At 42.0% G+C, this 22,372-nt stretch overlaps 1 pseudogene; it reads left to right on the top strand.

Annotated features, from left to right (window-relative positions):
• The first annotated feature begins 1,422 nt into the window (after positions 1 to 1,422).
• Positions 1,423 to 17,177, top strand: LOC119853016 (annotated as a pseudogene).
• Positions 17,178 to 22,372: the final 5,195 nt, after the last annotated feature.

Here is a 22,372-nt window from a genome sequence, read left to right as displayed (position 1 = left end):
GTGTCTCAAGTATAATGCTTAAAGCATGATTCAAAGTAATATTAAGGTACACAGTGAGCCCCTTCCTAGCTCAGAGAGAGTGATTGGAGTAGATAATTATCCAATGTAACATAAGCAGCAAGAACATTAAAGCAGATTTATGAAAAAAGTTGCAAATCAGAGAGAATAATGACCCTGGCTACATTTTATACTCTAGTGGTGCTACTACACTTACCCACCTTGTCTCTCTGAAACCTCTGAGAACAGACATAATACAAATACTAATGTATCTGTTAGCCACATTTGCTGAATAATTTCTGGAAATAATTCTTGGTCTGCGGATTATTATAGACAGATTGTAACAAATATTTGATATTCAGAAATGTTGATCCATTTTGAGTTGATACCGACACTATGTTATGTTTTTTGTTCTCTGATTGGCTGAGGGTGTTTTCCAGTCAGAATACTTCTGTAGATTCAAAATTAAATTTCTGCAAAAAAAAGTCAATGTTTGCTTAATATTTGCTCCTTCCCTCCAATTCCTGCCCATAGACTCATTAACAAGTATATTCTCAAAAAGCAAGCATACACACAAAAAGGAGTAAACAGACTCAAAGTAAATTTGTTTAAAAAAAATTAAACAATGTAGCCACACACTTTTCTTGCAATATTCACCCAGCTGTACTACTCAATCCCAGAATGTGTAAAATGGTTCAGATTATGTTAAAAGAATCTCCTTACAGGAAAATAAAAATGCAGCACTCTAAAATGCAAAATAAAACAAGCAGCATATTGAATGGTTTGCAAGCAATTCAGAATGTTTATTACTGAAAAGTTAATATTTCTGTAATCAGAATCTATCCTAATTTGCCAAGATGTCAGTGCAGAAAAGACACTGTGCATTCTAGGTGTCCGATACTGCACATGCTTTTCCTAAGATCTAACATTGAGCTCTCTTTAATTTTCATCATATTCAAAGTCTTTGCTTTCTCCCTTTCCCTCCCCCGCAATAGATATCAGTTTTGAAAAGCTAGCATAACTGTGGATATAACAGGCACCTTGTTTTGTTTTATGCTCATAGAAATTGAAACTAAATGTTGTTGGTTTCTTCTTTGCATATTTGGTTTCTATTCTTCATGTATTTACTGGGACATTTAATCCTTACACAAGGGAAAATTACCAGAAACAAGCAGGTGATCAGAATGGCATTCAGAATAAATAGTACATAAAAACAAACAAACAAATGCATATGCAAACTCAGGGTGAGTTTACTTTACAGGTGGAAAAGAGTACTAATGTCATTCTATTACTTTTGAAAATTTTAGTCATTTATAAAAAGCACTTAAGTAATTTAAGAGCCTGCAATCCATTAACTTTTAATTGGAAGCTGGTTTCCAAGTTACTTAAGCACTTTTGGATTTTTTATCCAATACCAATGAAAGAATGTCACATATAAAAGCACAGATTGGGAAGAACTGGGAAGCCGGGGGAAAAACCCCCAAAAACAAACAAAAAAAGCTACCAATGTTCCTGATGAGAATGTTTCAAAGAAATTGTTCAAGTTTTCTTTTCCTCTCCACCATTCATAGTAATTTCCAGGGAAGTACAGAAGCAGGTGAGGGCTCCGTGTGATTTTTTTGGATGCCTGAACTACATGTGAATTAATAGCAGGCAATATCAGATTTTTCTTTTCCATGACAGGCATTCTTTTTGTTTAATATACAATTCTGCTGAGATTGATACATGATGAAACTAGTAGAGGGTCAGGAAGTTTCTTGAATAAGTATTGACCAAGGTTATTTAAAAGGAATAAGGCCACTACCTCAATACAGCAGAAAGCACCTACATTTTATCTCATCTGATCTAAGCCCAGATCCGAGCCCTGATACATTTGCAGCAAAAGCTCAGCTGAAGCCTCATGGCCCAGCCAGGCTCAATGGTCTTAGAATCCTCTACAGAGTCCATCAATTAAGCTCTCCCTAAGACTGACTGCATGACAGTTATGTAGCCATCAAACTTAATTCTGGTCCCTTGGTGCACAGTTGCTAACTTTACTCCCCACCCTGGTGCAGATGGATGACACCAGTAAAGGCAATGCATCCCTGATGACCCAACAGGGGGATGGGCTTTTCTGAGTGACAATTAGTAGAAAACAGCCTGGCTCAAGCAGCATGGAAACCTTCCTCATTACAACTTCATAAGGGCAGTCAGCTGAAGAGGACAGCAGCCCACTTGGATGAAGCTCCACCTTAGACAATGAAGGATCAGGGATAAAGTAAAGGCTAACACACGCTCCTCAACACTGCCTACTGCTGAGGCATTACCTGCTAGTCAGAGAAACCCAGGCGCTGTTCCCCCGGGGGGTGAAAGTGGGCAGGTACGGGCCGTCGGGGGGCATAGCTGCGGCTTCCAATCATGGCCCGTGGGCCGGGCAGCGGGGAAGGGCTGGCTGGGGGAAACTTACCCCCCCAGCCCCGCCCCCTTCACACCCGAGGCCCCGCCCACCGCCAAAGGCTGCTGATCACCCTAGAACTTCATCTCACTTGCCAGGAGTTTTCTTCCCCCAGGGGCTTTTTGGAGCTGTGATTTTGAAAATGAATTTTAGGGGGATTTTTCTAGCCGAGTGCTTCGTGGTTTTATTCTCCTGGGTAAAAGGTGAGTTTGCAGCGGCTGTTTGCTCTTTCAGGCTGGCGTTGCTTAAAAGGGCACTGAAAGCGTTTAAAGCTGTGGTAGATTGTTAATACTCATTTCTTGTACCCAGACCAGGGTGATGGCTATCTTAACAGGGTGCTGGTTAGGCCCATTTATGCGACAGTGATAATTGACTCAGTGACCCAGTTCCCATAGGGCTATAATTTTCAAGGAGCGTGGGACCTATAACTGCATTGTCCCAGGGTTTCACCCAATTATGAGAATTTGGGGTGGTGTCCACACTGCGCATTGTAAGTCTGTCCCCTGATTCTGTTATAGTTGAGGAGCAAGATATTACTAGTATGTTTTAAATTATTCCTTTAATAGTGCTTTTCATATAGAAATGTGAAAGCACAATTAAACGTGACTGATCCCATCTCTGCCACACATCACCTACTTAAAGTTAATAGGGTTAGGAGTTAAGAGTGTTAAAAGTTAAGAGTGTTACACAGCCCTCTGAACTGTAGCTAGCCCTTATGAAGCTGCAAAGAGCAGATATTTGAGAAACTGGCAATGGGATCTTTAGGGTAAAATCCTGGCCCTGATCCTTAGCCATTGACTTTAATATAGCCAGGATTTTACCCTAAAACTCTTAGGGCTTGATCCTTCAAAGCTGTCAGCACTCAGTCCCCAGTCCAGGCAAAGTGGACTGGGGACTTAAATACATGCTTCACTTAAGGATGTGAGTAGTCTCACTGACTTCAAAAGAACCATTCGGGTGCTTAAATTAAAACATGTACTCAAATGCTTTGTTATTGGGCGCATAGTGCTCAGCTCCTTGTAGGATCGAACCCTCATTGTTAAGTACATGGCCTCACTTTTCCGATTGGTAAAATGGAGATAACAATATCTACCTTCCTTTGCAAAGTGCTTTAAGATCTCTTGGCTATTATTATTTTATTTAGCTTTCAGTCTGGGGGAACCCACAACCTGAGTTTGCTATTATAATATTTATAATAATAATTTGTAAACGGTTTTAGCTTCAAGTTAACAATCCTTTATCTGACGCATATTAATATAGGTAAGTGTCAGCATGGAGTTTTTCCTACTGCCCTCAATGAAGCTGTTGTTGCATTTTTTTCATAACCCTATTCAAGAGTGACTTCACTGTGCATCATGTAGACCCATTTCTCTTTTCTAGTAACAAACATCTTATTAAAGGGAAACAGAACTGTTGACAGTGCAAGTATTTTTTGTACAGGAATATTAACAGAAAGGGTGATAAATAAATGATCATATAGTAGGGTGGGGTCGGTCTAGCTTGTAAGTTACATTAGGTACATACATGTTGGTATTATTTCTAGTTATAGCAATTATTTTTTAAAACTTTGATCTAAAAATTTAGTTGCGATTTTGGCTTATAGATTAGAACAAGTAGTAGTGGATTCAGTACACAAGAACCATTCATGAATGACAGGAATAAATCCAACAGTAGATCATTTATGATGGCTGTTTAATGTTTTCTATGTACAAGGACTAGGTAAATAAGGAATATATTCTTGCTATGGACTTAAAACAGACTCTTGATTTCCTTGGCTCTATTTATTTAAAATGTTTGAAACTTTAAAAGTGAATATTTCTTTTCTCAGATGGATAAAGTACTATCAGTGCAGCTCCTTTTAGTTCACTGCACATGAATCATCCCATCTTCTTTGTGACTGCAACTGATCAGTTTGTAGCTAAATTCTGATCGCTCTGTCCTTTGTAGAGTATTTCAATTGGCACTATCAAAACATATTGTTTCATTATCTATACAGAGGACTTAATGTTTGTTTGTTTGGGATGCTCAGACTTCTGTTCCAATTATTTGGGAGACCAAGTAAACTTTTAAAGACCTATCAGTATTGTCTGTCAATTGAAATACTACTGAGTTTTTTTTCCTCAGGATTTTGATCAACTTTTCCCTCATCTACACATGGAAAATATAAATGATAGAATATGCAATACAAATAATAATGAATAGTAATAACTCTAAATATCTGGGAGTAATTCTGAGGAGTAACAAGTATCTGGATTACATTTTTTTTCTTTGTCAAAAATGCTGCAGGTTTTACAAAGGGCTTTGGTGCTCCTGTTAACACTTATTGGGAGAACGAATATTATTAAAATAGTACACCTCCTAGAGTGAGTGATCTTTAGAATGTTCCATTAACATGGATTTTAGTAAGGCGTTTGATACTGTGCCACACAGGGAATTATTAGTTAAATTGGAAAAGATGGGGATCTATATGAAAATTGAAAGATGGATAAGGAATTGATTTAACAGGGAGACTACAGCGGGTCATACTGAAAGGTGAACTATCAGGCTGGAGGGAGGTTACCAGTGGAGTTCCTCAGGGATCAGTTTTGGGACCAATCTTATTTAATCTTTTTATTACTGACCTCGGCTCAAAAAGTGGGAGTGTGCTAATAAAGTTTGTAGATGATACAAAGCTCGGAGGTATTGCCAATTTAGAGAGAGACCAGGATATCATACAGGAAGATCTGGATGACCTTGTAAACTGGAGTAATAGTAATAGGATGAAATTTAATAGTGAGAAGTGTAAGGTCATGCATTTAGGGATTAATAACAAGAATTTTACTTATAAGCTGGGGATGCATCAATTAGAAGTAATGGAGGAGGAGAAGGACCTTGGAGTATTGGTTGATCACAGGATGACTATGAGCCGCCAATGTGATATGGCGGTGAAAAAAGCTAATGTGGTCTTGGAATGCATCAGGCCAGGTATTTCCAGTAGAGATAAGGAGGTTTTAGTACCATTATATAAGGCACTGGTGAGACCTCACCTGGAATACTGTGTGCATTTCTGGTCTCCCATGTTTAAGAAGGATTAATTCAAACTGGAACAGGTACAGAGAAGGGCTACTAGGATGATCCAAGAAATGGAAAAACCTGTGTTATGAAAGGAGACTCAAGGAGCTTGGCTTGTTTAGCCTAACCAAAAGAAGGTTGAGGGGAGATATGATTGCTCTCTATAAATATATCAGAGGGATAAATACCAGAGAGGGAGAGGAATTATTTAAGCTCAGTACCAATGTGGACACAAGAACAAATGGATATAAACAGATCATCGGGAAGTTTAGACTTGAAATTAGACAAATGTTTCTAACCATCAGAGAAGTGAAGTTTTGGAATAGCCTTCCAAGGGAAGCAGTGGGGGCAAAAGATCTATCTGGCTTTAAGATTAAACTCAATACGTTTATTGAGGAGATGGTGTGATGGGATAACCTGATTTTGGCAATTAATTGATCTTTAAATATTCATGGTAAATTGGCCCAATGTCCTGTGATAGGATGTTCAATGGGGTGGGATCTGAGTTACTACAGAGAATTCTTTCCTGGGTATCTGGCGGGTGAATCTTGCCCATATGCTCAGGGTTCAGCTGATCGCCATATCTGGGGTCAGGAAAGAATTTTCCTCCACGGCAGATTGGAGGAGGCCCTGGAGTTTTTTCCCCTTCCTCTTTAGTATGGGGAATGGGTCACTTGCTGGAGGATTCTCCGCTCCTTGAAGTCTTTAAATCATGATTTGAGGACTTCAATAGCTCAGACATAGGTGAGAGGATTGTCGCAGGAGTGGGTGGGTGAGATTCTGTGGCCTGCATTGTGCAGGAGGTCAGACTAGATGATCATAATGGTCCCTTCTGACCTTAGTATCTATGAAATACCGAATGCTTTTTAAGAAACTTCATAGCTCAATAATAGCTTCCCTTTGTGCTGGTGAATGCATTGCATGAAACTCTCTCAGGCTCTACTGGGCTGTCCCTCTCACATTTCTCTAATTATTTTGCTGCCCAAGCATGATAGTCTAATTTTTTTCTTATTTGACTCCAATATTACTATTACATAAAACAGCAATTAGTTTTCAGTTTTCCTTGCTGTGATGTATTTGATCATATCCTAGATCTAATGAAAACTTTGTAATAAAGGATTCTATATTATAATAAAAGATATATAAACCTAGTTTCTCTCTATGGGGAAAAGAACTTACACTGTGTAAAAATAATTCAGCGTAGCTCACCATGCCTACCAGTATAGCTTTATCCCGTATATTAGAGGGGAATTAATTTAGCAAATGGAAGATTGAATGATCCCTGGTTATGAATGAAAGTTTTGCTGTTAATGAATTTATTTTATTTGAAACTTACAAGCATGTATTTAACCTGTCTTATAGTTTCACTATTATTTATAAACTTGCTTATGCAGTACGGACTAAGAATCTACACAAATGTTTGTGTGGAGTCAGCTTCTCATTTGAAGTCACCTTCAGGCAAAATCTGTGCTCTAAATACCCAATCTGCTATTACTATTCAGTATGCAGAGGCTGTGATTTTTAGATTTAGATTCAGTTTGAGATAAATGGGCATGAGTTCTTGTGACAGAACATACCATGGGAAGATAAATGCTGCTTTATACGTAACAACATGAATAAGGCTAAACAGCCTGTACCTTTCTTAGTAATACCAATATTTAGCCCTTATGTGACACCTAACATCTTTAAGTGCTGAACAACCACTTGCAGTAGCACCCTTGTGAACTGGGTATTATCTGGTTTGCACAAAAGTAACTGAAGTCAAAGGTGATTTGAATAGGGAAAAAACCTGCCTTTGGGCCTGTGTTTATCAGGTGACAGTACCCATGAAATAGAGCTCTTAGAGGGAGGCAGGGAGAGAGGGAGTGTATCTTGTGGTCACAGCACTGTGGGAGGCAGGACCTCTGGGTCTTACTCCCACCTCTGTCACTCACTCACTCGCTGCGTGACCTCAGGCAAGTTGCTTAAACCAAGATTTTGAAAAGTGACTAAGGATTTTCAGTGTTCAACTCAGACACATTAAAGGAGGCTGATTTTTCGGAAATCGCTGAGCAACTGGTCTTTAACCTGTCTCAAGTTTAAATTAAGGCATTCAAAATCAATGGTCGCTTAAAAATTTTGGCCACAGGTTTGAATCATCAGAAGTATTTTGAGTAATTTTGGCTGCCTCAGTTGGGGGTGCCCATCTTGAGGCACATACAATATAGCCTGATTTGCAGAGGAAATGTGCACTCACAAGCTTTATTGACTTGGAGCAGCAGGTGCTCAGCGCCTTTGAAAACCAGGCCCAAGGGGTTTTAAAATGACCACCCCCAAAACCAAGGCATCCCTAAGTACACTTCTGAAAACTTGGTCCTTAACTTCTCTGTGTTCAGAATTAAAATGCAGGGTTGGGAGGCTTAACTAACTAATGTTTGGGAGCTGCTTTGAGGGCCTGAGATGAAGCAGCTATATAAATGCCCACCCTTATTTATGAGGAGTTGTTTGGGAAATAAGGGAAAAGTGGGACATTTAACTTTGTGAACAAATTATTTAATGCTGCAGTGTCTACTGTTAACTCTCATCCATAGATGCTTTGGACAGACACTAATCGGTATGTATTGTTCTTCTCCTAGTTGAAGGTTCTGCAAACGATGCCCATCAAGTGTATGGTGTTCTCGGTGGTTCTGTTTTCTTGAATGGTCCTGACTTCAAAGTGGAAAAGTAACATGAAATAACATGGCTCAAAAATGCATCATTCCTCGTGAAAGTCAAAAATTCTGACATGAAATATTACAGGGATAAGGAAAAGTATATGATATTCCTCATTGGAACCCTGCGAATAGACCGCCTGGTGGAAGAGGACAAGGAAAATTACAAAGTGAACGTGTACAATGACAAGGGACGGCTGCAAGTGGAAAAGAACTTAATTCTGAGCTTTCAGGGTGAGTCACCTTCCACATCCTTCCCACCATAGCTGGATGAGCCCCTTGTTCCCAATCTCTCCTTCTGCTCAATGGGTCTCCATCCTGTTTCCTTGTGGTCTCTATCTTTGCCGTGTGGGCTCCTTTTCATTGAAGGGCTAGCTCAATAATACTGGGGGATTTCAATTATCCCCATATTGACTTGGGTACATGTCACCTCAGGACAAAATGCAGAGACAAAATTTCTTGATACTTTAAATGACTGCTTCTTGGAGAATCTGGTACAGGAACCCACAAGGGGAGAGGCAACTCTAGATGTAGTCCTGAGTGGAGTGCAGGATCTGGTCCAAGACGTAACTATAACAGGGCCACTTGGAAATAGTGACCATAATATAATAAGATTTAACATTCCTGTGGTGGGAAGAACACCTCAACAGCCCAACACTGTGGCATTTAATTTCAGAAAGGGGAACTATGCAAAAATGAGGAGGTTAGTTAAACAGAAATTAAAAGGTACAGTGACTAGATGAAATCCCTGCAAGCTGCATGGACACTTTTCAAAGACACCATAATAGAGGCTCAACTTACATGTATACCCCAAATTTTAAAAAAACACAGTAAAAACTAAAAAAGAGCCACCGTGGCTGAACAACCATGTAAAAGAAGCAGTGAGAGATAAAAAGGCATCTTTTAAAAGGTGGAAGTCAAATCCTAGTGAGGTAAATAGAAAGAAGCATAAACACTGCCAAATTAAATGTAAAAATGCAATAAGAAAAGCCAAAAAGGAGTTTGAAGAACAGCTAGCCAAAAACTCAGACGGTAATAAAATGTTTTTTAAGTACATCAGAAGCAGGAAGCCTGCTAAGCAGCTATGGGGCCCCTGGACGATCGAGATACAAAAGGAGCACTTAAAGACGATAAAGTCATTTCAAAGAAACTAAATGAATTCTTTGCTTCAGTCTTCACGGCTGAGGATGTTAGGGAGATTCCCAAACCTGAGCTGTCTTTTGCAGGTGACAAATCCTGAGGAATTGTCACAGACTGAAGTGTCACTAGAGGAGGTTTTGGAATTAATTGAGAAATTTTACCGTAACAAGTCAACGAAACCAGATGGCATTCACCGAAGAGTTCTGAAAGAACTCAAATGTGAAATTGCGGAATTATTAACTATTGTTTGTAACCTGTCCTTTAAATCAGCTACTGTACCCAATGACTGGAAGATAGCTAATGTAATGCCAATATTTAAGAAGGGCTCTAGAAGTGATTCTGGCAATTACAGACCAGTAAGTCTAACGACAGTACCGGGCACGGGTGCAAGTAAGTCTAGGGACTTGCCGGCATGGGGCTGGGCTGGGGCCGGCTCTGGCCTCCAGTCAGAGCCAGCCCCAGCCCACCCTGTACCGGCAAGTGCTTCCTTCCCCCTTCCCAGGGTAACAGCAGCAGCTGGGGCCTCTGGCAGCGGTTTAAAAGGCCCCGGGGTGGTAGCAGAGGCAGGAGCCCTGGGCCCTTTAAATCATCCCCGGAGCCCCGCCACCGCTTCCCCAGGGCTCCGGCAGCAGGGCTCCAGGGAAGGGGCTCCGGCCGCCACTACCACCCCAGGCCCTTTAAATTGTCCCCAGAGCCTTCTGGAGCCCTGGGGAAGCGGCTGCGGGACTCTGGGGATGATTTAAAGGGTCCAGGCCTCGGCCGCCACTACCGCCCAGCCCTTTAAATCTCCACCCTTTAAATCTCCGCTGGGAGCCGCAGGCCCTTTAAATTGTGCCTCGGGAAGCCAATCCACGCCTGGTATGGTGCACCGGCTTTTGCTGGTATGCCGTATCGGGGCGTACTGGCTTACTTTCACCTCTGGTACAGGGCAAATTAGTTGAAACAATAGTAAAGAATAACATCTTCAGACTTAGAAGAACATAAATTGTAGAGGAAAAGTCAACATGGTTTCTGTAAAGGGAGATCATGTTTTACTAATCTATTAGAGTTCTTTGAGGGGGCCAACAAACATGTGGACAAGGGGGATCCAGTGGACATAGTGTAATTAGATTTCCAGAAAGCCTTTGACAACTTCTCTCAGCAAACGCTCTTAGGTAAATTTAAGTTGTCATGAGATAAGTGGGAAGATCCTTTCATGAATTGAGAACTGGTTAAAAGACAGGAAACAAAGGGTACGAATAAATGGTAAATTTTCAGAATGGAGAGGGGTAACTAGTGGTGTTCCCCAAGGGTCAGTCCTAGGACCAATCCTATTTAACTTTTCATAAATGATCTGGAGAAAGGGGTAAACAGTGAGGTGGCAAAGTTTGCAGATGCTACTAAACTGCTCAAGATAGTTAAGACCAAAGCAGACTGTGAAGAACTTCAAAAAGATCTCACAAAACTAAGTGATTGGGCAACAAAATGGCAAATGAAATTTAATGTGGATAAATGTAAAGCAATGCACATTGGGGAAAAAATAACCCCAACTATACGTACAATATGATGGGGGCTAATTTAGCTACAACTAATCAGGAGAAAGGTCTTGGAGTAATCGTGGATAGTTCTCTGAAGACATCCATGCAGTGTGCAGCAGCAGTCAAAAAAGCAAACGGGATGTTAGGAATCATTAAACAAGGGATAGAGAATAAGACGGAGAATATCTTACTGCCCTTATATAAATCCATGGTATGCCCACATCTTGAATACTGCATACAGATTTGGTCCTCTCCTCATCTCAAAAAAGATATACTGGCATTAGAAAAGGTTCAGAAAAGGGCAACCAAAATGATTAGGGGTTTGGAACGGGTCCCATGTGAGGAGAGATTAGAAGCTAGGACTTTTCAGCTTGGAAAAGAGGAGACTAAGGGGGATATGATAGAGGTCTATAACATGAGTGGTGTGGAGAAAGTGAATAAGAAAAAACAAGAACTAGGGGCCACCAAATGAAATTAATGGGTAGCAGGTTTTAAACAAATCAAAGGAAGTTAGTCTTCACTCAGCACACAGTCAACTTGTGGAACACTTTGCTTGAGGAGGCTGTGAAGGCTAGGACTATAACAGGGTTTAAAAGAGAACTGGATAAATTCATGAAGGTTAAGTCCATTAATGGCTATTAATCCTGATGGGTAAGGAATGGTGTCCTTAGCCTCTGTTTGTCAGAGGGTGGAAATGGGTGGCAGGAGAGAGATCACTAGATCATTACCTGTTAGGTTCACTCCTTCTGGGGCACCTGGCATTGGCCACTGTTGGTAGACAGGATACTGAGCTTGATGGACCTTTGATCTGACCCAGTATGGCCTCTCATATTTTTCTGCATCTATTCCCTTTCTCTGTTCCTGGGTAGGTTCCTCTTTTTCCTCTCTTGCCAGGTGAGTCTCCCTGTTCCCTTCTTTCCTTCTGTTCAGTCCCTCTGCTGTCTGATTTCTTCTCTCTCACATCAGCCACGAACTCTGCCAGGCAAACAGACCTGCACCAGTATCTATGAACAAAGGAAGAAGTTGGCTCAGGTCACACTGAGCCTTTATTTTGCTACTCACAATATCCAGGAACCCAGGTGTTTATATACACACATTTGGGAGGCTGGGGGGTCTAACTTGTGGGGGGGGGGGAGCAGGAATTGTGGTAGGACCCTTCCAAGCTCCTCCCACAAATTAATAACCCACTTGAGACATCAAAATGAAATGCCACTCATGATGGATTGTGGAGATGTTTGAACTGTTTGCACACTCTGCTGGGCTCGGCTCCCCTAACCGGGGTTCAAATATACCTCTGGGCTCCACAAGCTTGTGTTCTCCTCCATAAGAGGCACGTTCTGGAGCCCAAAAAGACGGCTCAGAAGAGTGCTGGTACTTGTGCTGCTGCCCAGTTCAAACCCTAATTTCACGACAGACACTGAAACCTTTCTTAAGCAGCCATTCAAGGGACTGATATCTCTAGGTTGTTTAACCAGTGGGATGTGGAGCAGAACTGTGCTCTGTACATCTGGAATACTTAGGCAGTCTCCTAAAACAGGAGGCTGTTGAAAAAACCTGAGATCTTGCATAAATTTCTGTAGCATGAAGATTTTCCTTCTACAGTACTTTGTTCTCATGCCTTGCTTTTGAGCCTACCAGCTTGCTTCCATGTTTACATCCTGCATTAATGTTGAACTGCTGCATCGGAAGCCTGATAATTAGTAAACGATTCAGTAACTGGCCCCCTATTTATCTGTAATTAGCTGGGTCTCCTGTTTACTGTTCCATCCCTTATTAGCAGGGCTCATTTGAATTTTTTTTTGTATTTAGAAATTCTGACAAAATTTTGAATTTAAAAAAAAAAGGGGGAAAAGTTTGGAAATATTTTTCTTGTTTATTGACCTATTATTACAGCTGATTGGAATCTTCTGGATGTCAAGATTTTGATGACATTTAAAAAAATTAAAGAAAAGAAACGTAAGCAAAATTTTTAAAAATTACTATGATGTTCATTCCTAATTTTCTACTAACTTGACTTATAAGATGAAGGGAAAAATGCAGATATCTTTTATATGTTAAGTTTTTCTTTATCAGATAATTGCTATTTAGATGGAGGTGACCAGTATCAACTCAGACATCTGTGACAGCATGAATGACAAACTCTCCTGCTAGATGTTCTTATGTATGACTATGTGTTAGGATATTATAATGGCAAAAAAGAGGCCACGATCCTGAGTACTTGCATCACTTTGCTCTTGGGAGTAGCCCCAAAGCTTTCTGTGGCTAATGTCAACAGCTAATAAGGGAAGTCTGGCACCCTAGGCCCTCCCCCTTTGGCCATTTTCTTGTGGCCTTGCTACACAGAGACAACTGCCTAACCAAGAGCCATCTGCTGGGCTGGTGGGGAGCTCTACCCTTTCAAAGTGTGTGTGGACACCTGCTACAGCTGCCCTAACAAAGCCCTGAAAGTGACCGTTCTAAAATCAACACTCTCTGAGCTATTGTCACAGGCTGCCTGCTGACTCAGGGAGGCAGTATCTGTTATACTTGGGTCACGTTTTTCAAGGTTTACTGGTTAAGGCATTGGATTGGGGTAGAATTTCTAGCTCAGCCACTGGCTTCCTCTGTGACCTTGGTCAAGTGACTGAAGCTACCCTGTGCCTCAGTTTCCCAACTGTGAAATGGGTACGTAGTTCTTAGGAGTGTTGAGAGGATAAAATCCATTAGTGATGTGAGGTGCAGCGATATGATGGCTATTAGGGTCAGATAGATAGCATAATTATTTTTTTTATAAAGTAGAATCTTAGTTTCTGGCATCATCATATGAATCTAGGAATCAGGAGCCTAGGCATCTGTCCATAGTGTCTAGACTGTTTCAAGACTGGATGTCTTTCTGAAATATATGCTTGAGCTTGCTCAAACAGAACTTATGGGCTTGATGTAGAAATTACTGGGTGAAATTCTATGGCCTGTGTTATACAGGGGGTCAGACAAGATGATCACTATGGTCCCTTCTGGCCCTAAAATCTATGAATAGTGTTTATCCAACCCTGAGCAATTACTTGTGTTAGCAAGACAAGGGCCATACTTTGCATATACACTGTATTCAATAGATGGATTACAGCGTTTGCTAGGTAGTTAGTGTTCTAGTTGAAGTGCGGTCCTCTGAAAAATGATTGACCATAAATTAGCATTGAAGGCTTCCAGCCTCTTTGCAATGACTGACTGAATTTGCTCAGTGTAAAAGTAAAAAATTTATTTTCCTCCCCCTCCCACCCTCCGCAACTGATGTGCCTGCAACTTCAACCTGGACTCAGAGTCAGGGTAGGCTCTTTCTGGCTCATGTACCATTGCCAGTACTAGAGATTCCGTAAGGGGAGCTCCAGAACCAATTCACTGTGCTTAATAGGAAACAGAAACCAGCTTATTCATAACTTCATTGCCTCTGTAGTGCTAAGACAATTTCTAGTCTCATCTATGTTCTTATATTGCAGTCATCACGGCGTATCTGAACACGTTCCAGCAGTGCACTAAGCAACGTGACGGAGACCTGAGCAATCCACTTATACCATCATAGCTATAGCAGGCAGGGATGTAATTTTTTTGTTTGTTTGTTTTTACTGACATAGCTTTTCTAGTTTTTCTGGTGCCCAAAACTGATGCAGAGTTGCAGATGCAGTCATACCAGAGCTGCATAGAAGGAGGCTATCGTCTCTTTGCTCTATGAGGTAAAGCCTTCAGGTAATTCCCCCCTCCCTCACCTCATACCTCTCATGCCAACTCCTCCCTGCATCACATATCGTCTTTCCCATAGTAACCGCAATGTGTGTTTGCTTACATCGGACTGATGACCTCCTGTCTGGAAGAGAGGAAATACTGCAATCTCCCTACATCCTAACTAACCACCTTAGTGTTCACACCTCAACTGCTATAAGAGGGCCTCATCCTCCCTGATTGAACTAACCTTGTTATCCCTAGCCTGATTCTTGCTTGCATATTTATACCTGCCTCTGGAAATTTCCACTACGTGCATCTGACAAAGTGGGTATTCACCCATGAAAGCTTATGTTCCAATATGTCTGTTAGTCTATAAGGTGCCACAGGACTCTCTGCTGCTTTTACAGATCCAGACTAACATGGCTACCCCTCTGATACTTGACACCTTAGTGTCTGAGAGCCTGCATAGTATCTGAGGTATTTGTGAGTGGAGATGGAGCAGCAGTTGATGTCTTCCCCCTGCTCTGAGCTCAGTTTCCCACACACAGATCTAGGTGGGAGGTGTTACATCTTTGAACAAGGTAATATAGCTACAGCTCTGGGTCCTCTCCCTGGTTGCTAATGAGCAGCCACCGCAGCTAGTGCCAACTCTGTTCTAGAAACAGAGAAGGAGGTGGTCAGCGGAGCCTGCAAGTTGACTCCAGGCTCTGTATGGATGGAATAGCGTTCCTGAATCCATGGGCCCCTGAGAGCAGAGTTGTGGGAAGGGTTTGCAGGATCCCCTAACTCCTTCTACCAGATAGGATGATGCAGCAAAAATTTTGCAGGGGGAAACTGGTAGTTTGCTCCTCCCTTCGGCCATGCCTGAGGGGGTTCTCCATGAATTAGAGCAGTGATATTCAGACCTCAGTGGTTCAGGAGCCAAATTAGTGATCAACATCACCCAAAAGAGCCACAGTAGGGTGAATTCCTAGTTTCATTTACTATAGTACTATTCATATTCAAACAGTATGATGGGAAATATTTTGTGTGTGTGTATGTATATATATTATTCTCACAGCAAATAAGGTAGTGCAAGTTGATAATTGGTTAATAACACAGTAAAAGCATCTTGATTGGTTAACAATTAAACCACTCAGTGTTTTAATATCACATGCTACAAAGAGCTGCAGGAAATACATTAAAGAACCTTTTGCAGCTCCTGAGCCACAGTCTGAGGTTATGTCTACACTGGCACTTTTGTTAAAACTTTTGTGGCTCAGGGGTGTGAACCCCCCCGACACCACCCCCAATGGCAAACATTTTGACAACATGTGGACAACGTTGCATCAGCTGGAGCTGCTCTCCTGGCGATGAAGCTACCACCCCTTATTGGCTGGGGGGGTTATTTTGTCACCAGGAGAGCTCTCTCCCAGTAATAAAGGGTGGCTATACAGCGCACCTTACAACAGCACGATTGCAGCGTCACAGCCATACCTTTGTAAGGTGCACATTGTAAACATAGCCTGAGCTAGAATGATGTGGCCCCTTGTGTTTCAAAACTGAATAGAACAAAGGGACTGGGATTCTCTCTTTAAATAAACAATGAAATGTTATCTCAAGAAGAAAAACCTCTACGGATCTGTAGGGAGGGAACAGAGAGGAAAGTGATAGAGTCACAAAGTATTATTCTTTTTATAAAAAAAAACAAGAATGCAAACCAGTGTTGTGCTGGCCTTTTCTTTGTGGTTGTCACATCACATCCCCCCTTGGGTCTAATTTGCTGTTTGCTCTCCTTTATTTTTTCAGGCATTGATACTTTCCCACTTCCTCTTTCACTGAAAATCTATGTTTTAGTTTAATTTGCCCCAGATCCTTTCACAGGATCATTTTGTTATATTCTGCCCATGCCTCCTAAAATCCTTCCAGGTTCCTTTGTATTATTCCGTGGATTTTGCCAGTTCTAATAATGAACTTTTTAAAATTAGAAATCTTCACAGACTACCTCTTTTATTCTCTTTCAGAAATTGTCTCTAAACCAGAAATCAAATGGATATGTTCACAAAAATTAAGGTGATGTGAGGTGAATAAGAAGAATAAACCTGCTTTGCATTTGCTTCAAAGTAAAACAAGGTTCCTTGCAAACGAGCCAAAATATGCAAATGGCATATGGAAGATTGAATATCGACCCAAAGACACAATCCTTACTGCAAAGTTCCAATGTGAAGTTAAAAATGATGTTAGCAAGAAAACTGATGATCAGGAAGTCAAATGTTCAGGTATAAAATCTATATTATGAAAAGATGTCCTAATCACAGCCCACAAACAGTTACAAACAAACGGTTGTCTCCAGGGTGCTGATTCTAAACCAGTGTCAGCACACTAAAATAAGTGAGGGAATTGACATGCAACAGGTTTTATGCAGTGCTACACAGCAGGAAGCAAAAAACAAAACCCTTTTTTTCCAGTTGTTGTTCATTATTATTTCTACAGCACCAACAGTATCCATTGCACTGCACAGACAATTACAACTTCAGGGGTCATTTTAGTTGGATAGAATAAAATTACCCAAGTTGAAAACTAGTCAGAACGTCTGTTAACACCCTACATTTCCAAAGAATGGGCCTGATTCTTCTCTCTTAATCCAGATTTACACTGTACATCTATGTGATTCCATTGACATCAATGGAATTGCTCTTGAATTACACCAGTGTAAGGCTTTGACTACAGTACAGGTGCTACAGTGGCATAGCTGTAGCACTGCAGCTGTGCCACTGTAGGGTAATGGTGTAGATGTTTCCTATAGTGACAGAAGGGTTTTTTCCATCACTATATTTAATCCATCTCTCTGAAAGGCAGCAGTGAGGTGGACAAAAGAATTTTTCCATCGACCTAGACGTGTCTACACTGGGGGTTAGGTCGACTTAACTATGGTGCTTAAGGCACAAAATTTTTCATGAGCCCAAGCAACATATTTAGGTCGATCTCATTTTTAAAAAGTTAGGTTGCCCCAGCTATGTCGCTCAGAGGATTTAACCCCCACTATAGACAGCACTAAGTTGACGGAAGAATTCTTCCATCAACCTGGCTACCCTTGCCGATGGGAGAACCCTTCCCGTCAGTGTATGTAGTACCCACAATGCTACAGCTGTGCCACTGTAGTGTTTCAAGTGTGGACAAGCCCCAAATGACAGGAGAATTAGCTGCAAAGAAGTCTTGATCTTTTCCACCCTTGTATCTACAAAGCCAGTGGTGCCACACTGGCAGATGGATTCTTTTGATAGAAAAAGTGGATGTCCTGATGGTGCTATTTAACATGTGCATATAAAGCATGGACTTCCTTTATAGTGAGCTTTTGGGAAATTGGTCATGTTTTAGGAGTTGATCATCTTAAATGAGCAAACAAGTAGGTTAGGCCTCGGGGTAGATTTTCTTAAAGGAAAAAGGTTTCACAAAACTCGCTCTTCATAGAAATGTTTTCATGAAACTTTAGGGGGAAAATGTCACTAGAAATTTATTTGTTTGAACTAAAACAGTGTCCCAGTGTTGGAGAGGCAAGCCCAGCAGCATTAGGCTAGTGTGCAATCAGTGAGACACACCTGAAACTGACCAGTCTTTTCTTTAATTTTCCATCTTTGGTAAAATGCAAGAAGTCAACAACTTAAAAATTAAATCAGGGCTCTAAAATCCTTTCGCTTTTAATAATCAAGTGTCAATAGAAAAGTTGTTAAACTTAATTACCTATATATTTTTATCTTTTAAAAGTAATATCTGAACAGCTTTGAGGGATTCCCACCTCTGGTAAAGTCCTGTGGCCTGTGTTATTTAGGAAGTCAGACTAGATGATGACAATGGTCCCTGCTTGCTCTATAGTCTATGGATCTCTATATATGCAATTAACTCTCACATGTTCCCTTTGACTTGTTAATCTTGTCATCTGGCACCTTCAGACACCAAGCAGTTTAACAGTAACATAAGTAGGTGTTAGAAACCTACATATTTACTACAAGGGGAACAGTGCTGCAGGTTTTACTCCTATAGTTTTGCCAGAGTCATAGCTGCAGAACTGGGCATTTACAGCTATAACAAAAGAATCATTAGTCTAGTCTAAATTAGAGATCCCAAATGTTAAATCATCACTATTTAATATCTGGCACCTTAGAGACTAACAAATGTATTTGAGCATGAGCTTTCGTGAGCGACAGCTCACTTCATCGGATGCATCCGATGAAGTGAGCTGTCGCTCACGAAAGCTCATGCTCAAATACATTTGTTAGTCTCTAAGGTGCCACAAGTACTACTTTTCTTTTTGCGAATACAGACTAACATGGCTGCTACTCTGAAACCTATTTAATATCTGTTGACCAGTGACTTGCACTACATTCTGTATGGTATACAGTTGAAGAGATGGAGTCAAATTCTTAATGGAATTAACTGTTGGCTTCAGTGAAGTTACACAAGCAGAGAGTTTGGCCAATTGACGATACCCCAATGAGTTTATAATCTAGATCAGTGGTCCCAAAACTTTTCAGGGTCATGCCCCGCTTTACCTCAGATGCTACAGTGAGAAGTGCCACTGAAAGCATGCAAATAAATAAAAACAGTCAGCTTTCAAAGGGGGTGAGAAAAGAATCCTACAGTGTGGGGCTCATTGGAATGAAAGGGTGATTGTCTGCCTCCTTCAGATGAGTGGTAGGGCCATGGCCCACCCATTTAGCACCAGGCCCAGCCTGATCTGAGCATGAGAGGTGGCAGCTCTGCCAGCTCCTGGAGCGATGGAAGCAGTGAGAGACTCTGCCAGTGTGGAGCAGAGGCTAGCAAAAGTGGGAGAGAGATGACTCTTCCCACTGCCTTCAGGAGAAAAGGAGGCTGCTCCTAGGCACTTAAGGGAGAAAGGGCAGGAGATGGCTTCTCCCCACTCGCAGTGGTTTTCTTGGGGATGGCCCCAGTGGACAGTGATGGGTGGTTATTGAACTGGGGCAGAATATCCCTGTCAGCAGGAACCGGAGCAGGGGTGCTACCACAGCAGGTCCGGGCTCATCCACCTTCCTGGAGAGCAGAAGCTGAACGTTGGCAGGGAGGCATGTGAGAGATGTACCATGGAACTGTGGTGTCAGTGAAAGACTCACTGCTCTGGCGCATGTTCGCCCAGCAGCAGCTGGGCGAGCTGCCCCAGGATGGCTAAGGCTGCTTCTTCCACAACTGCAATGGTTTCCTCTTCTGCTACATCCTGGACTATATGCAGGACCTGCTGCTGATACTACCCTAGTACTTTCCTGAGTGCAGCCACCTGCAAGGGGAGGCCAAGTACTTCCAGCTGCCTGAGATGGCATGCCCTCTAGCACAGAGCCGGGGCCAACTGGCAGGAGATTCGCCCTGCACCGCAATGGATCCCTCGGCATTGACCAGCCCCTGCACCTGCTTAGTGATCTGGAGCCATCTGAAGGAGCGGGCACTGCCTCAGCCCCATCCCCTACCTGCAGCGACATACACAAAGACCTGTCCTGCCCCCTTATGCAGGAGAAGGGAAGTTCTGTCTCCACCCTCCCCCCCACACCGACTTGCCCCAGGGACAGGTCATTGCCCATCCACCATAAGTTGGGGCACATCCAATTTTTCACTCCTAGCTGTATCAGCACCTCAGACAGCACGGTGGCAGCCTGAAACAGCCATAGGAGTGCAAGTGCAGATATAAGATTCAAGAAACAGTTCTCAAAGGTAGCCAGGGATAACCCCGTTAAATTGACACACAAGCATGGGGAGGGTGATCCAAAGATGGAGTCACCACAAGGCAGTGTAGAGTTGCTGTTTCTTACTGACACATTCATTTGTGTATATTAAATACCTGGAGCTTATTGCATGAAGTTCATTCTTTCATCACTAAAGCCAATCCTCACTGGGTGTAAACTGACAATAATAATTATAATTAATACCTAGCACTGGTATAGGGCTTTTCATCCATAGATCTCACAGCACTTTACAAAGGAGGTCAGTGTTGTTATGTAGTTTCATTGTCTTCAATGGAGCTGTGTTGTTTTACATCAGCTGAGGATCTGGCGCTTGGCGTTTTCTTGTAACTTGGCTGCTGAACTCTGTCAGATATCAGGGGCTGTGTAGTTTGAGGTACTGTGGGGCCCTGGAGAATAAGTAGCTAGTCTGTGATTTTTTTTCTGTAGCATCAACAGCTAACAAAAGCATTTGTCACTGAGGTCTTGAAGAAATATATAGCACAGATGTCATATCACAAAACCAGGATCCCCTTCCTGCACCCCAAATACCTCATTCCCAGCCCTACTCCAGAGTCTGCACTGCCAGGCCAGAGTCCTGACCCACTCCTACACCGCTGAGCACCCCTCCACAACTGGGAGCTCCTTCATATACCCCAAACCCCTCATCACTGGCCCCAGCCCAGAGTCCTGACCCGCTCCAGCACCCCAACACCCTGCCCAGAGCCCCCTCCCACACCCTGAAGCTCCTCAGTCTTGGCCCCACCTTGCAGCCCTAACACCCATAGCCCCAGCCCCTCCTATGCCCCAAACCCCTCATCCCAGCTCCTTTGGGTCACTGGCATCAAAACATTTCTTCAACTGGGTTGCTAGAAAAAAAGTTTGGAAATCACTAGCCTAGTTGACAGATCACTGGACTAAGATGCTATAGACTTGTGATCTATTACCAGCTTTGCCACTAGCCTGCTAGGGGACAATGGGCAAGTCTCTTCACTGCCCCATGACTCAGTTTTCCCATCAGTAAAATGGGGATAATGATACTGACCTACTGAGATCTATGGATGAAAAGTAACATATAAGAGCTTAGTATTATTATTACTTGAATCTCTTGTTTTAATTGGGCTACTTACAGGTGCCACTTTGCAACCCAAACAATATTGATAATTATAATTGTACAGGGTGTTTTTTGGAAGATCACAAAGCACTTCACAGACACTAAAATTAAGCTGTATAGTATACCAGCCCTTTTACAAGAGGGGAAGGGGAAGCCCTGGGATAATTAAAGACAGATTTCAAGACACAAAACTCAAAGTATGTACACCTTTTTGCACACACATGTGTACACTTTTGCATACCCAATCACCCCCATTTTGCAAGCAAAAAACTTTGGCTTTGCAAGTTTAAATGGGGCTTTCCAATATCCATTTGTTATATGATCTGTTGCCCCATATGCACACACATTTGAGAGAGGTGTATGCAAACATAAGTGTGTGCAAAAATGTGTGCAGACCTTGAACCTCCCTTTCTGCAAATTCTGTGCCAAGTATCTTTCTTGAATATATGGGCAAAAAGGCTGGGGCCAGTAAGGAGGAATTCTTTTCCTCAGGCAATAGATCAACTGGAGAGCTGTTCAACAGGTGCTTCTCCAGCCTGATCCCCTTCCATAACTTGGGGGTGGAGGGAGACTGTGGTGCATCTCTGGGGATATAGTTTAACCCAGGAGACTAGTCTATAGAGGAGAATTGAAGCATAAAGCACCTGATCTACAATTCCCATAGGGCTCCAAGGTGCTATTTCTGAACTCAACTATTTCAGTTGTCAGCCAAAATATTTCCATTTATGATTTTTTGAAAAGTCATAATTTTCAGTGAGAAGGAAAAAAAATCAGACCAGCTCTATGTAGGATCTACTCTACTTTTGGGATTTGTGCACCAGTATAGGTGCAAAAATCTCTAATGCACACAAGCTATAAGTTGTAAAGGTTTGTAATGTGCACTGTTTTGGTATTCAGTGAATGTGCAAAGCAAGTCTAAGTGACACACTGAAGGGGTAGAAGAGGACTGTGTCTTACATCATCCTCTTGGTTGCATTTCCTGCTACCCACTTTTCTTTTGTCCTTTGGGCAGAAGTTCTGAAGTCCTT

Source organism: Dermochelys coriacea, chromosome 1 (genome assembly GCF_009764565.3).
Source record: "Dermochelys coriacea isolate rDerCor1 chromosome 1, rDerCor1.pri.v4, whole genome shotgun sequence".
Lineage (NCBI taxonomy): Eukaryota > Metazoa > Chordata > Testudines > Dermochelyidae > Dermochelys > Dermochelys coriacea.
This window is presented reverse-complemented; position numbering and strand designations above follow the sequence as displayed.